Here is a 12,783-nt window from a genome sequence, read left to right as displayed (position 1 = left end):
GCTAATATGCAAGCTCCGCCCTCCTCGAGTTGCCACTTTGCGCAGGCGTATAGGCCGGCCATGGCGCGAAATAAGTAATGCGCAGACGCAGAATACGTCTACTGCAGGAGAACTATAGCCAGAGAAAGCTAGTGCGCCTGCGCAACGGATCTGTCCTGGAGCTGGAGACGTGTACTCTTTTTGTCCTGTTTCCGCCGTCAGGTTAGTGACGCCCACAGTTGCTCTAGCAACAGGGTAGCGTGGGAGGAAGAGGAGGATAGGTTTTTCAGAGGACAGCGTGGCTACCCGAGGGTTCCGGCTTTCTTTGGTTCTTGGGCGTCCTAATTGGATCTGCTTTAAGTCAATGTCTGGCGCTTCCTGGGTTTCGGTACCCGCTCGGCCCTAAATCTGTTAAGGGCACTGACTGCAGATGCCTGTCCCAGATCATTAGAGGAACTCAAGTTGTCCCGCAGTGAGAACCACCGGAGCCGGTCACTGCGAAGGCATCGGTTTAGACTTGGTTATTGCAGAAGGCAAGTGCGGTGCGAAGGTGCGAGAACCTCCGCCAGACCCTGAACTCGATTTGGGAGCTGACCTCTTGAGGACGCATAGAAATAAGTGCGGTAAAACCTAGTCCCGCAGGTGTTCATTCAATCAGCAGACATTTATTGGACGCCTCCTCCAGCCCCCATTTTGCTAAATTGTAGGTCGTTACGCTAAGAGTTGGACACGACTGAGCGACTTCACTTTCACTTTTCACTTTCATGCATTGAAGAAGGAAATAGCAACCCACTCCAGTGTTCTTGCCTGGAGAATCCCAGGGACGGGGGAGCCTGTTGGGCTGCCGTCTATGGGGTCGCACAGAGTCGGACACGACTGAAGTGACTTAGCAGCAGCAGCAGGTCGTTATGCTAGATTGTAGGTATCCTCAGGGAAATATGATATAGTCTTAAAAGAGCTGGTGATGGGCAGGGGCGGGGAGAAAGTCCATTAAATTGCATAAGGGTATATGATCAAGTATGCTGCTGCTGCTGCTAAGTCTCTTCAGTCGTGTCCGACTCTGTGCGACCCCATAGATGGCAGCCCACCAGGCTCCCCCGTCCCTGGGATTCTCCAGGCAAGAACACTGGAGTGGGTTGCCATTTCCTTCTCTAAGTTTAGCAGCCTTCTATTCCCAAGCTATCATCTTGAACCTGTCGTACTATCCCAGAATGACAGCTCTGAAAGGTCTGTAAGAGCATTGCCTGGTGCCTTGTTCAAACCCTACCAGCTCCAACTTATTTTGCAGAGGAAACTATGAAGGTTTGAGGGTTTGTATTTTAACAAGTGAGATCAACTATTCATATCTAGCATTTTAACTTTTTGAAAAATAAGATATACCTTAATTTCTGGCATTTTCTGCATTTTAATTTCATATGAATCTGACCTTCCAGACCTAGTCTTTCTCCCTCTGAGCTACAAGTGGTACATGAACCAGGTATTTTTACAGCTTACATTTAATAACTTTGAACTATTCTAGGCATTCAAGCAAAATTCCTAAAACAGCAAGTTTCCTTCATTCATTTTCACTTATTATTTGTGTTTAAACTGGAACCAAATGAGCATCACAAATGTACTGATTAACAGTCATGAGCAAAACCTTGCTTAGTTCTAGAAAGAAGAGATGTAATCCATGTCCTCAAAAAACTTTATAATCTATTTGAAGATATATTCATATTCACACTCATGGAGATTTACACTGTTATCAGAACTTCAATCTAAACTCTCTTATATTGCTGAGAAAAAAGTGCATAACCATGCCAGTTCTGAATTTCAATATAATAAGGCAAGAAGCCTCAGTTTCTCTGACAAGTTGAAACTTTCTCCCTGCCTCATCAGTAAGTAGGACGATAGCTTCCTCACCAGTATTCAACTTCAAACTTTAAAGACTAGGCGGATGCTGTTTAATCATTTAGGAGTGGATTCCTGAGGGGAATCATCCGGGCTCCTTCCAGTAGTCTCTCCCTTATGTTTTGTCTACCTTTGATCCTTATCTACTATCATCATTAGCATCTCCACAGGAACTCCCAAAGGGGGAAAGCGGAAGAGATGAAAAACATCAAATTCACTTACTGAATACATCCTTTTCTGAGATCTGCAAAGTCAAACACTGATATAATGAACTAAAGCTTTCTTGACTACTTAAAACAGCAAGTAGTCTTCTGTGTTCAGTTTATTATTCTGTTAGGGGAAGCACACTGATTGAAAACCGCCCACCCTGGCCAGGCACCATAGTAACTATTTGCATGAGTTGTTTTATGACAGGAGATCCTGGTAAGGAATATGGAACTAGTAAGCCACCACCAACTGGAAGAGTTCCGGAAAGGTCAAAAGGAGACACCGAGGACACCGCATGTCCGTACACTTCCCAGAATCCCTCTCGCTAGCATCCATCTTGGCTGAGCGATACGTGTGCCACCAGGAAAGACTCTGAATTAGAATGATTGGCCAAAGACCACCTGGAAACTAATCCCATCACCATAAAACCCGAGACTGCGAACCACGCGACAGAGCGGTTCTCCTGGGTTCCCTTACCCTACTGCTGTCCACCCCGGTGCCCTTTCCAAATAAAATCTCTTGCTTTGTCAGCACATGTGTCTCCTCGGACAATTCATTTCCGAGTGTTAGAAAAGAGCCCAGTTTTGGGCCCTGGAAGGGGTCCCCCTTCCAGCAACAATTCTATAATCATTGAAACATTTTTTTGACTGATCTCTCAGTGGGAAATTGCTAATACTGGTGTTAGTTTCAATATTTTAAATCAGAATCTCTATGTAAAAAGTCACATCCTAAGTAGTGGACATACTCAAGACTCAGACAATCCTGGATTTGAGCCTTGATTCTGCTGTTTTGTTGTTGTTTAGTCGCTAAGTCATGTCCGACTCTTTGCGACCCCGTGGACTGTAGCCTGCCAGGCTCCTCTGTCTTTGGGATTTCCCAGACAGGAATACTGGAGTGGGTTGCCATTTCCTTCTCCAGAAAATCTTCCAGACCAAACCCATGTGTCCTGCATTGGCAGGCAGATTCTTTACCACCGAGCCACCAGGGAAGCCCTGCTGTTGACTGGTTCTCTAATCCAGAACAAGTTAGTTAGTCTGACAGCTTCATTTTCCTCTTGTTCAAGATGTAAAGAACAATACCTGGCTTATTGGATTGTTGACTGAAGTAAAAATGCACAATGTGAGAGCTGTGAGTTTCAGTTTTACTTGGGGATTTACTGAGGACTATAGCCCAAGAGCGGAGAAGGCAATGGCACCCCACTCCAGTACTCTTGCCTGGAAAATCCATGGACAGAGGAGCCTGGTAGGCTGCAGTCCATGGGGTCACTAAGAGTCGGGAATGACTAAGCGACTTCACTTTCACTTTTCACTTTCACGCCCTGGAGAAGGAAATGGCAACCCACTCCAGTGTTCTTGCCTGGAGAATCCCAGGGACGGGGAAGCCTGGTGGGCTGCTGTCTCTGGGGTCGCACAGACTTGGACACGACTGAAGCGACTTAGCAGCAGCAGCAGCATAGCCCAAGAGACTGTCTCAGGTAGCTCTGAGGAACTGCTCTGAAGAGGTAGGGGAGAGGTGATCATGTCTTTGATTGTGGAGAAGAGAGTGGGTAAGTGCTGTCAAGCACATCTTGGTAGAGGGCTACTGCTAGTCACAAGGCACAGATGTCTTAGTTAATGATTTTAGTGCTTTTCTAAGCATGGGGAAATGCAAGAAGTTGTGTTGCAGGAAAATGGGGCATGAGAGGATGGTCACTTCCCAAGTCTTCAGCAAGACCCTGGGATAAGCCACAAAGTGAGGGTCCTTGGCTTCCTAAAGGAAATAATTCAAGAACTAGATGAAGTAGAGTGAAAGCAGATTTATTGAGGGAGTTACATACTCCATAGACAGAGTGTGGGCCATCTCGGAGAGAAGCCCCATGGTTGATAGTTTTTATAGGTTGGGTAATTTCATAGGCTAACAAGTAGGAAGATCATTCCAACTATTTGGGGAAAGGAGTGGGGGTTTCTAGAAATTGGTTTACCTCTCACTTTTGGGGCTTTGATGGCCAATCTCAGAACTGTTATGGTGCCTGCGGGTATGTCATTGAGCATGCACATGTATTACAGTGAGCTTATAATGAGGCTCAAGGTCTATTGGAATTTGAATCTCCCACCATCTTGGGCCTACTTGGTTCTAAATGGTATTTTTCTTATCCTCTATTTTTTTTTTTGGGGGGGGGGAGGGGGAAGGGAGGGGGATGGAGGGCAGGCCACATGGCTTGTGGGATCTTAGTTCCTCCATCAGGGGTTGAACCTGGGCCCCTGCAGTGAAAGCACCAAGTTCTAACCACTGGACCACCAGGAAATTCCCCTGTGTATCATTCTTTTAATGGTTGTGCCCTGCCTCCTTCCCTCCTGTCTCAATTGGATTCAAATTTTCTCCTGAAAATATCCATCTGAAGGCCTGTTCTGCCAGTTTTCCCAAAGCACAGAGTGCCTCATTCCTGATCTCTGCCCTCAACTCCTTTCAGAGTGTGTTGAAGGTCAGCCACCACAGTGACTAATGACTCAATCCTTTTAGAGATACATGACAAGCGTGACATTCTTTAGTTCAAAGGTTGTGGGGATTAAATGAGATAATGTTAACAGTAACTAACACAGCACTTGACATAAAGTAAATATTAAGGAAATATTTGTTCTTATTAACTATCGTTAACCCAGGTAATTAACTATGTCTGCTTTGTTATTTCTCTGAATAATTAGAAGTTGGGCAAAGCACAGAGCCCCAGTAATTGGGCATGCAAAATAATGGGTACTGGAGGGACTGCAACTCTTATGGCTTTCAGAGGACAAATCAAATTAGGTTGAAGCTGAAATCAGTATAGAACTTAGACCTTTTGTTACTAAAACACTGTTAGAGAAGAAAAACTGTTTCCCTCTACTCAGGTTCATTGAGCCTATAATTAGACTGACGAAAGACAGATTAACAAGAGGAAAACCAACATGTTTCTTAACATGTGCATTGCACATGCATGGGGAACAGTCAGTAGTGACTCAAAAGGGTGGTCAGAACTTGGGCTTATATAATGTTAAAAAGCAAAATCCAACTCAGCAAATGTAAAGATTTTATTGGCTTTATTCAATAATTTATGAGGTAGCATCCAACCAACAGATATAAAGGTGCTCTGAGGAGTTATCTAAAATAAGAGACTTTTATAGGCAGAAAGGAGACAGAACAGTTAATTATACTAGACAAAAATCAGATTAGTTACAGCAAGGTCATTTTCCTTTAGGGGATGAAATAAAGTGAAGTGAAGTTGCTCAGTCATGTCCAACTCTTTGCAACACCATGGACTATAGCCTACCAGGCTCCTCCATCCATGGGATTTTCCAGGCAAGAGTACTGGAGTGGGTTGCCATTGCCTTCTCCAGAGGATCTTCCTGACCCAGGAATCAAACTCAGGTCTCCTGCATTGTAGGCAGATGCTTTACCATCTGAACCACCAGGGAAATCCTTTTAGGGGATGGCAGGGATCTATCAGGCAGATTACCTAATAGTACAGCAAACTACTCCAGTATTCTTGCCTGGAGAATCCCATGGACAGAGGAGCCTAGCAGGCTACAGTCCACAGGGTTGCAAAGAGTCAGATATAACTGAAGCGACTGAGCATGCACACAGTATTGATCAGGCAATCCCTGATTGTCTGGTTTAAGATTTCATCTCTGGGAGCACTGAAATTGTAATTAAGTTAGCATAATTGACTCCATTTTGAGCCTGTTGTCTTGTTTTTAACAGTAGTATCTTAACCCAAGAAAGCAATAAACTTTTAGAGAAATAACAGAGGAAAGCAAGTTGTGAGTAAATATATGAAGTTGAGCAAGTAAATATATTAAGCATTAATGAAAAATAAGGGCTAGTTAGTAAAGTTTGTTATGTAGATTCCTCTGGTGCCCTCTCTGGGCTGATAAGGTCAAGAGTTTTCTGTCCTTCCTAGGAGAAGGCAATGGCACCCCAACTCCAGTACTCCTGCCTGGAAAATCCCATGGACAGAGGAGCCTGGTAGGCTGCAGTCCATGGGGTCGCTGAGGGTTGGACACAACTGAGCGACTCGACATTCACTTTTCACTTTCATGCATTGGAGAAGGAAATGGCAACCCACTCCAGTGTTCTTGCATGGAGAATCCCAGGGACGGGGGAGCCTGGTGGGCTGCCGTCTATGGGGTCACACAGAGTCGGATACGACTGAAGTGACTTAGCAGCAGCAGCAGCAGTAGAGAGAGGAGCAGGAACACCTTTCTGTCCTGCTTTTAGGCAAATAAGAGGAGGGCAGAGAACCTTTATTTTTAATTATTTATTTTTGGTTTTGGCTGTGCTAGGTCTTCTTTGCTGCTCGCAGGCTTTCTCTAGTTGTGGTGAACGGGGCTCCTCTCTAGTTGTGGTGCATGAACTTCTTATTAAGGTGGCTTCTCTTGTTGTGGAACAGAGGCTTTAGGCATTCAGACTTCAGTGGTTACGGCGCGTGGGCTTAGTAGCTGTGGAGCACGGGCTTAGTTGCCCAGCAGCCTGCAGAATCTTCCTGGATCAGGGATCGAACCCGTGTCCCCTCCATTGGCAGGCAATTCTTAACACTGGACCACCAGGGAAGTCCAGAACTTTTCTTGTATCTGTGTCTTCTCAGTTGCCTTCAGCTCAAAATAATGCTATACTAAAGTGGCATAGTTTGGGGTGGCATATTCTGCTACCCTTGAACACTCAACATTATAAAACAATGGGAAAGTGGAAGGTCAAGAAGTTCCCCTGATAAACAAAAGCCATGAATGTACAGTGTATCTCACTATGGTAAGAAATGACATTCTTTATCAAAAGAAACATATATCTTCCTAAAAAGAGGACTCTTCTAAAGATAATCTTTGTGTGAAAAAGTCTGTTTTCCAGTTCTTTTCCCTTTTATTTTCACTTTCTCCTTCAAATCCTTTTTTTTCTTCTCTCTGCTATTGCATGTAACAGCTCCACCCTTTAAACTTTGGCCTAGTGCGGCCAAAACCCCCTTTCTTTGTATGACAGTATGATACAATAAGAAATACATATTTGTTCTTCATCTCCAGGTCTGGCACATAGCTTTCAACCCTCATTATTTCCTAAGTGGTAAAAGCAATAGGAGCATCTTTTGTTATATTTGTTTTTGTCCCGTTTCTGAAATAGCTCCGGAGCAATAAAGGTGGAAGGAATGTCTTTTGCTTTTCATAACAAGGCCCTTTCACCACACTGGAGTTTATATTAATGAAGTGACTTTTGGAAAGCCCCTAAGGATGGAGGCTGGATGCCAGGGGAGCCAACCACATGATTCCCAGGTTGGAACTTTCGTTTCCTTCTCAAGGTCCAGTGAGGGGAGAAGGGCTGGAGATTGAATTCAATCACCAGTAGACAATTAAATAATCAATCATGCCTATGTAATGAAGCTTCCATAAAAAACTCTAACCAAAGGGGTTCTGAGAACTTGTGAGTTGCTGATCACATTTAGATGCTGGGAGGGTGACACAATCTAAAAGATAAAGGAAGTTATGTGCCTTTTCCCCTGTATCTCACCCTGTGCATCTGTTCCTTATGGCTGTTTCTAAATTGTATCTTTTTATAATAAACCAGTAATCTAGTGTTAGCAAGAATTCAACAAAGTAAATTTTAAAGATCTAACTGCCTTTACTGAACAACTCATGAATCAGGCAGCATCCCAACTTACCAGTAGAGAAGAGCTCCAGAGTTACAGAAAGGGAGAGGTTTTCAGGAGCAAGACAAAAAAAATCATAAACAAAAAAGATTATTTCAGGACTTCCCTGGTAGTCCAGTGCTTAAGTCTCCATGTTTCCTCTGCAGCAGGGGGCAGAGGTTTGATCCCTGGTCAGGGAACTAAGATCCTGCTTGCCTTTCAGCACAGTCAAAAAAGCAATAAATAAATAAAAAGATTATTTCAGGTTTAGATAACCTACCTATGGGAGACAGAATGGGTCCTTTTGACAAATTACCTAATCTTTCTTTGGAGGATGGAAAGCATCTCATTGGTCCTGACTAGAAAATTCTGCACTGTCTAATTAGAAATTGGTTTTAGCACAAGTGACTCCATTTTGGACCTGTTGTGTTTTTTCGCTTGGTTGGTTTTTGTTTGTTTTGTTTTTGTTTTTTAGTTCCCTAACCAGGGACTGAACCCACATCCTTGGCAGTGAAAGCACGAAGTCCTAACCACTGGACTACCAGGGAATTCCCTGTTGTTTCTTCTTTAACATTTGTAAGTAAATTGTTTTCCTGGGGCCTGTGAACCATTGCAGTAAGTTATCAAACCTTAGGAGGGGGCCTTGGGAACCTCCAAGTTATAGCCGGTGATAAGAGGCACAGGTGAAACCTGAACTTGAGATTGGCATCTAAAGTAGAAGGAGGGGAGAGTCTTGTGGGACTGAGTCCTTAACCTGTGGCATCTGCACTAAGTCAGGGCAGTCAGTGCCAGAACCGAGTAATATTAGGAACACCGAGTTGGTGTTGACTGAGAACTGGGAAAATGCCTCGTATGGGAAAATCCACACATTTGGTGTCAGAAGTGTTGTTGTTTGAGTACAGAAAAAGGAATCTTCTTTTCTTTTACTTTGTTTTCTAATATAATAAATAGGTTATTATTTTCTTTTTAAAAAAATGTTGAGGAATCTAATTGCAAACAGCACAAAGTCAAATTTCTCAAGTATCAAGTTTCTGATCTAAGCCCTAGTACAGCAGCAAATAGCTTCAGTAAGCCCATATCACTTCATCCTAACATAACTGTCCTTGTAGTCCCTGATAGAACAGAATAACTTTACAGGCTCCTTTCATTTTCTTCCCTTCTAGTCTTAGGGAGTCCCATAAAGAGAACCCCTCAATCTTGCTTCCTCCCTGACATCCATAAGAGAGTTTACCATATTGTCCTTTCCAAGGGCCAAACACTCTCCATAACATGGGACTGAAATCTTCACTGCTTGAGCAACACTGTCCAAAAGAATTTTCTGTGATGATAAAAAAGCCTCTGTGCCATGCAATATACGGTAGCCACTAGACACGTGGGTGGCTGTTGGGTGCTTGAAATGTAGCTAATGTGACTAAGGAACTTTGATTTTTTTAATTAATTCAAATCTAAGTAGCCACATGTGGAGAAGGCAATGGCAACCCACTCCAGTATTCTTGCCTGGAAAATCCCAGGGACGGCGGAGCCTGGTGGGCTGCCATCTCTGGGGTCGCACAGAGTCGAACACGACTGACATGACTTAGCAGCAGCAGCAGCAAGTAGCCACATGTGGCTAACAGCTATCATATTGGAGAGAGCGACTTTAGAGCTATTTTACTCACTTTCTTTGTTTAATCTGAGGGTCAGACCTTATTCATAGTTCATTCAAAAGGCAATGACACCCGTTTGAAACCAAAGCACAATCTATCCCTGGCAGACATAAGTTATCAGGTCATCAATTCCACCTATTTCCGAAAAATTTAATGTGATTTACAGGCACAGGAAAGAGGGTTTGTTAAAAATTAGTTTCCATTCATAAAGACCATATTCATACTTTAATCATACATAAAATCATACATAATATCACATATGTTAGAGGTAAAAGATACACTTGTACACAGTGTATTTTGTCTTGAAGCTGGGGAGAAACAAGTACCTTGTGTTTCTCCCCAGAGGCCTGCCTAGAGCAGGCCCTGAGAGTCTTCTCCATTCTATAATTCTAACAGATCCAGCCTAACCCTGAGATATCTCAGCTCTGGGGATGAAACCAAGCAGAGCCCTATAGGACCCTCCCTGGTACAAAAGCTCCTCTGTGTCCCCGTTTCTTGTTTGAAGAAAAAGGCTTTGTGGCTTCCCTGGTGGCTCAGTGGTAAAGAATCCGCCTGCCAAGCCAGGAGACATGGGTTTGATCCCTGATCTGGGAAAAGCCCACATGCCCTTGTACCACAGCTCTTGAGCCTGTGCTCTAGGGCCCTGGAACTGCAACTACTGAGCCCATGAGCCACAGCTACTGGAGCCCACAAGCCCAGAGCTTATGCTGCACAAGAGAAGCCATGGCAATGAGAAGTCTGTTTACTGCAACGAAGAGTAGCCCCAACTAGAGAAAAGTCCGAGCAGCAAGGAAGACCCAACACAGCCAAAAATAAATAAATAAATAAAATGATTTTTTAGAAAAAGTCTTTGGTCTCCTAGGCCTTCCCTGAGTGCCAAAGAGCAGACCCAAGCGGTTACTCATTAGGGAGATGAGGGAATACAGAAACAAAAGACCGGCAGTTAAGAAACAATTTAAAGCAGCCCTGGTTCCTCCCCAAAGGACACACATAATGATCTGAAATTTATGTTTGAGGTGTTCTCCAGGAACTAATGCCCCCAATCCAGGTGGAGGATTGTGACTACATGCTGAACACAAGCTCACAGACCTCAGACTGCTTGGAACCAGAAGGCTGATGATTAAAATTCCTGAAACCTCACCCTGTTAGCTCACCACCAACCAATCAGAAGAAAGTCATGCACCTTGTAACCCTCACCTCAAATGTTGCCTTTAAGAATGTATGTATGTGTATAACTGAATCACTCTGCTGTACAGAAGAAACCAATGCAACATTGTAAATCAATTATACTTCTATTAAAAAAAAAAAAGTGCTCAGTCGTGTCTGACTCTTTGCGACCCCATGAACTATAGCCCACCACACTCCTCCATCCATGGGATTTTCCAGGCAAGAGTATTGGAGTGCGTTGCCATTTCCTTCTCCAGAGGATCTTCCCAACCTAGGGATCGAACGTGGGTCTCCCGCATGGTAGGCAGACGCTTTACTGTCTGAGCCACCAGGGAAGTCACAATATCTATTAAAATACATTGATTTTTAAAAATTTTAATAAGTTTTTTTTAAGAAGAAAAAATAACAACCCTTTCCTGAAAGCCTTCAGGGAGTTCAGGTCTTCTGAGCAGAAGCCACTTGTACTTCTGGCTAGGAGCCTACAATAACCACTATACTTTCCTTCACCACAACCCAGTGTCAACAAATTAGCTTTGCTGCTCAGCGAGTGGACACGAGTTCAGTTCAGTAACAGGGACATCTTAAGAGATCTCTTAACTTTAGTTATAAAAGGCATTTTCCATATGTTCAAGTTTCCTACTCATGACCAACCTCTACAGTAGAGCTGATTTGGCACACAAAGACAAAATACAAACACCTCTGTACTGCCTCAAAAGATGAGGTCTCGAGAGATCTAATATCAGTTCCAGCCAGGTCATCAGTTGAATTCAGTTCAGTCGCTCAGTTGTGTCTGACTCTTTGCGACCCCATGAACTGCAGCACGCCAGGCCTCCCTGTCCATCACCAACTCCCAGAGCTTACTCAAACTCATGTCTATTGAGTCAGTGATGCGATCCAACCATCTCATCCTCTGTCATCTCCTTCTCCTCCCACCTTCAATCTTTCCTAGCATCAGGGTCTTTTCAAATGAATCAGTTCTTCACATCAGGTGGCATTTCAGCTTCAGCATCAGTCTGTCCAATGAACACCCAGGACTGATCTCCTTTAGGATGGACTGGTTGGATCTCCTTGCAGTCCAAGGGACTCTCAAGAGTCTTCTCCAACATGACAGTTCAAAAGCATCAATTCTTCAGTGCTCAGCCAGGTCTGCTGCTGCTGCTGCTAAGTCGCTTCAGTTGTGTCTGACTCTGTGCGACCCCATAGACGGCAGCCCACCAGTCTCCCCCGTCCCTGGGATTCTCCAGGGAAGAACACTGGAGTGGGTTGCCATTTCCTTCTCCAATGCATGAAAGTGAAAAGTTCTACATCTTACAGGTTTTCTGAAAAGTGGGAGATTCTGTTAACCTGTCTAACAGTGATGTAACCTGGAATATCCTGTATGGTACAGCTTCCAAAAGCCCTTGACACTGTCAATCAGAGAAAAATTGCACAAACTGAAAGTTGAGAGTTAAGTTTTATTTGGGGACCTTACTGAGGACTATAACCCAGAAGACAGCCTCTCAGACTGCTTTGAGGAACTGCTCCCAAAAGGGAGGAGCCAGGATATATTGCCGTTTCTGCTGGGGGTGGGGGTGGGGGTGTCAGGGGGTGGAGACATGTAGTAGAACATGGAAATCACAAAAAACCAGACATCTCAAGTTAGTGATTTTAGTCCTTGACTACCTATAAGAATTATTCCTTAGATATGCACCTTAACTATCTAAGACAGACAGTTTCCTGTTTATCTCCATCCTGAATTCCCTTCAGGGCACACCATGGAGGGGTGGGCTGAGTGGGCAGCCAGCAGTTGCTCTGGCTGATGGCCTGATGGCAGGCAACATTCATTGTTTACTGGAACGGCAGGTAACATTCTTTGTTTATTGGAATTATACGCAACATTCCCTTTTCATAACACTTAGCACCTTGGTTTTTTTGGTGTGTGTTTTTTATAATTAATTAATTTGGCTGAATCAGGTTCCAGTTGCATCATGCAGGATATGTTGTTGCAACGAAATGAGTCTTAGCCACTGGACTACCAGGAAAGTCCCTGTTTCTTTACTTTTGATAATGGTGTTCTTAGTGCTTAACATTGGAGAAGGCAATGGCACCCCACTCCAGTACTCCTGCCTGGAAAATCCCATGGACGTAGGAGCCTGGTAGGCTACAGACCATGGGGTCGAGAAGAGTCGGACATGACTGGGCGACTTCACTTTCACTTTTCCCTTTCATGCATTGGAGAAGGAAATGGCAACCCACTCCAGTGTTCTTGCCTGGAGAATCCCAGGGACCGGG

At 44.1% G+C, this 12,783-nt stretch overlaps 1 long non-coding RNA gene across 1 annotated transcript; it reads left to right on the top strand.

Moving 5' to 3' along the window:
- Positions 1 to 3,409: 3,409 nt before the first annotated feature.
- LOC138989379 (uncharacterized) lies at positions 3,410 to 11,797 on the top strand. Its single transcript, XR_011465588.1, has 3 exons — positions 3,410 to 3,622; positions 8,175 to 8,275; positions 10,362 to 11,797. It is a non-coding gene; the product is annotated as an uncharacterized lncRNA (long non-coding RNA).
- The last annotated feature ends 986 nt before the right edge of the window (positions 11,798 to 12,783 follow it).

The sequence above is a fragment of the Bos mutus genome, chromosome 10, assembly GCF_027580195.1.
Source record: "Bos mutus isolate GX-2022 chromosome 10, NWIPB_WYAK_1.1, whole genome shotgun sequence".
NCBI classification, from domain to species: Eukaryota; Metazoa; Chordata; class Mammalia; order Artiodactyla; family Bovidae; genus Bos; species Bos mutus.
The sequence above is the reverse complement of the archived record's forward strand: the minus strand, read 5'-3'. Positions and strand labels throughout refer to the sequence as shown.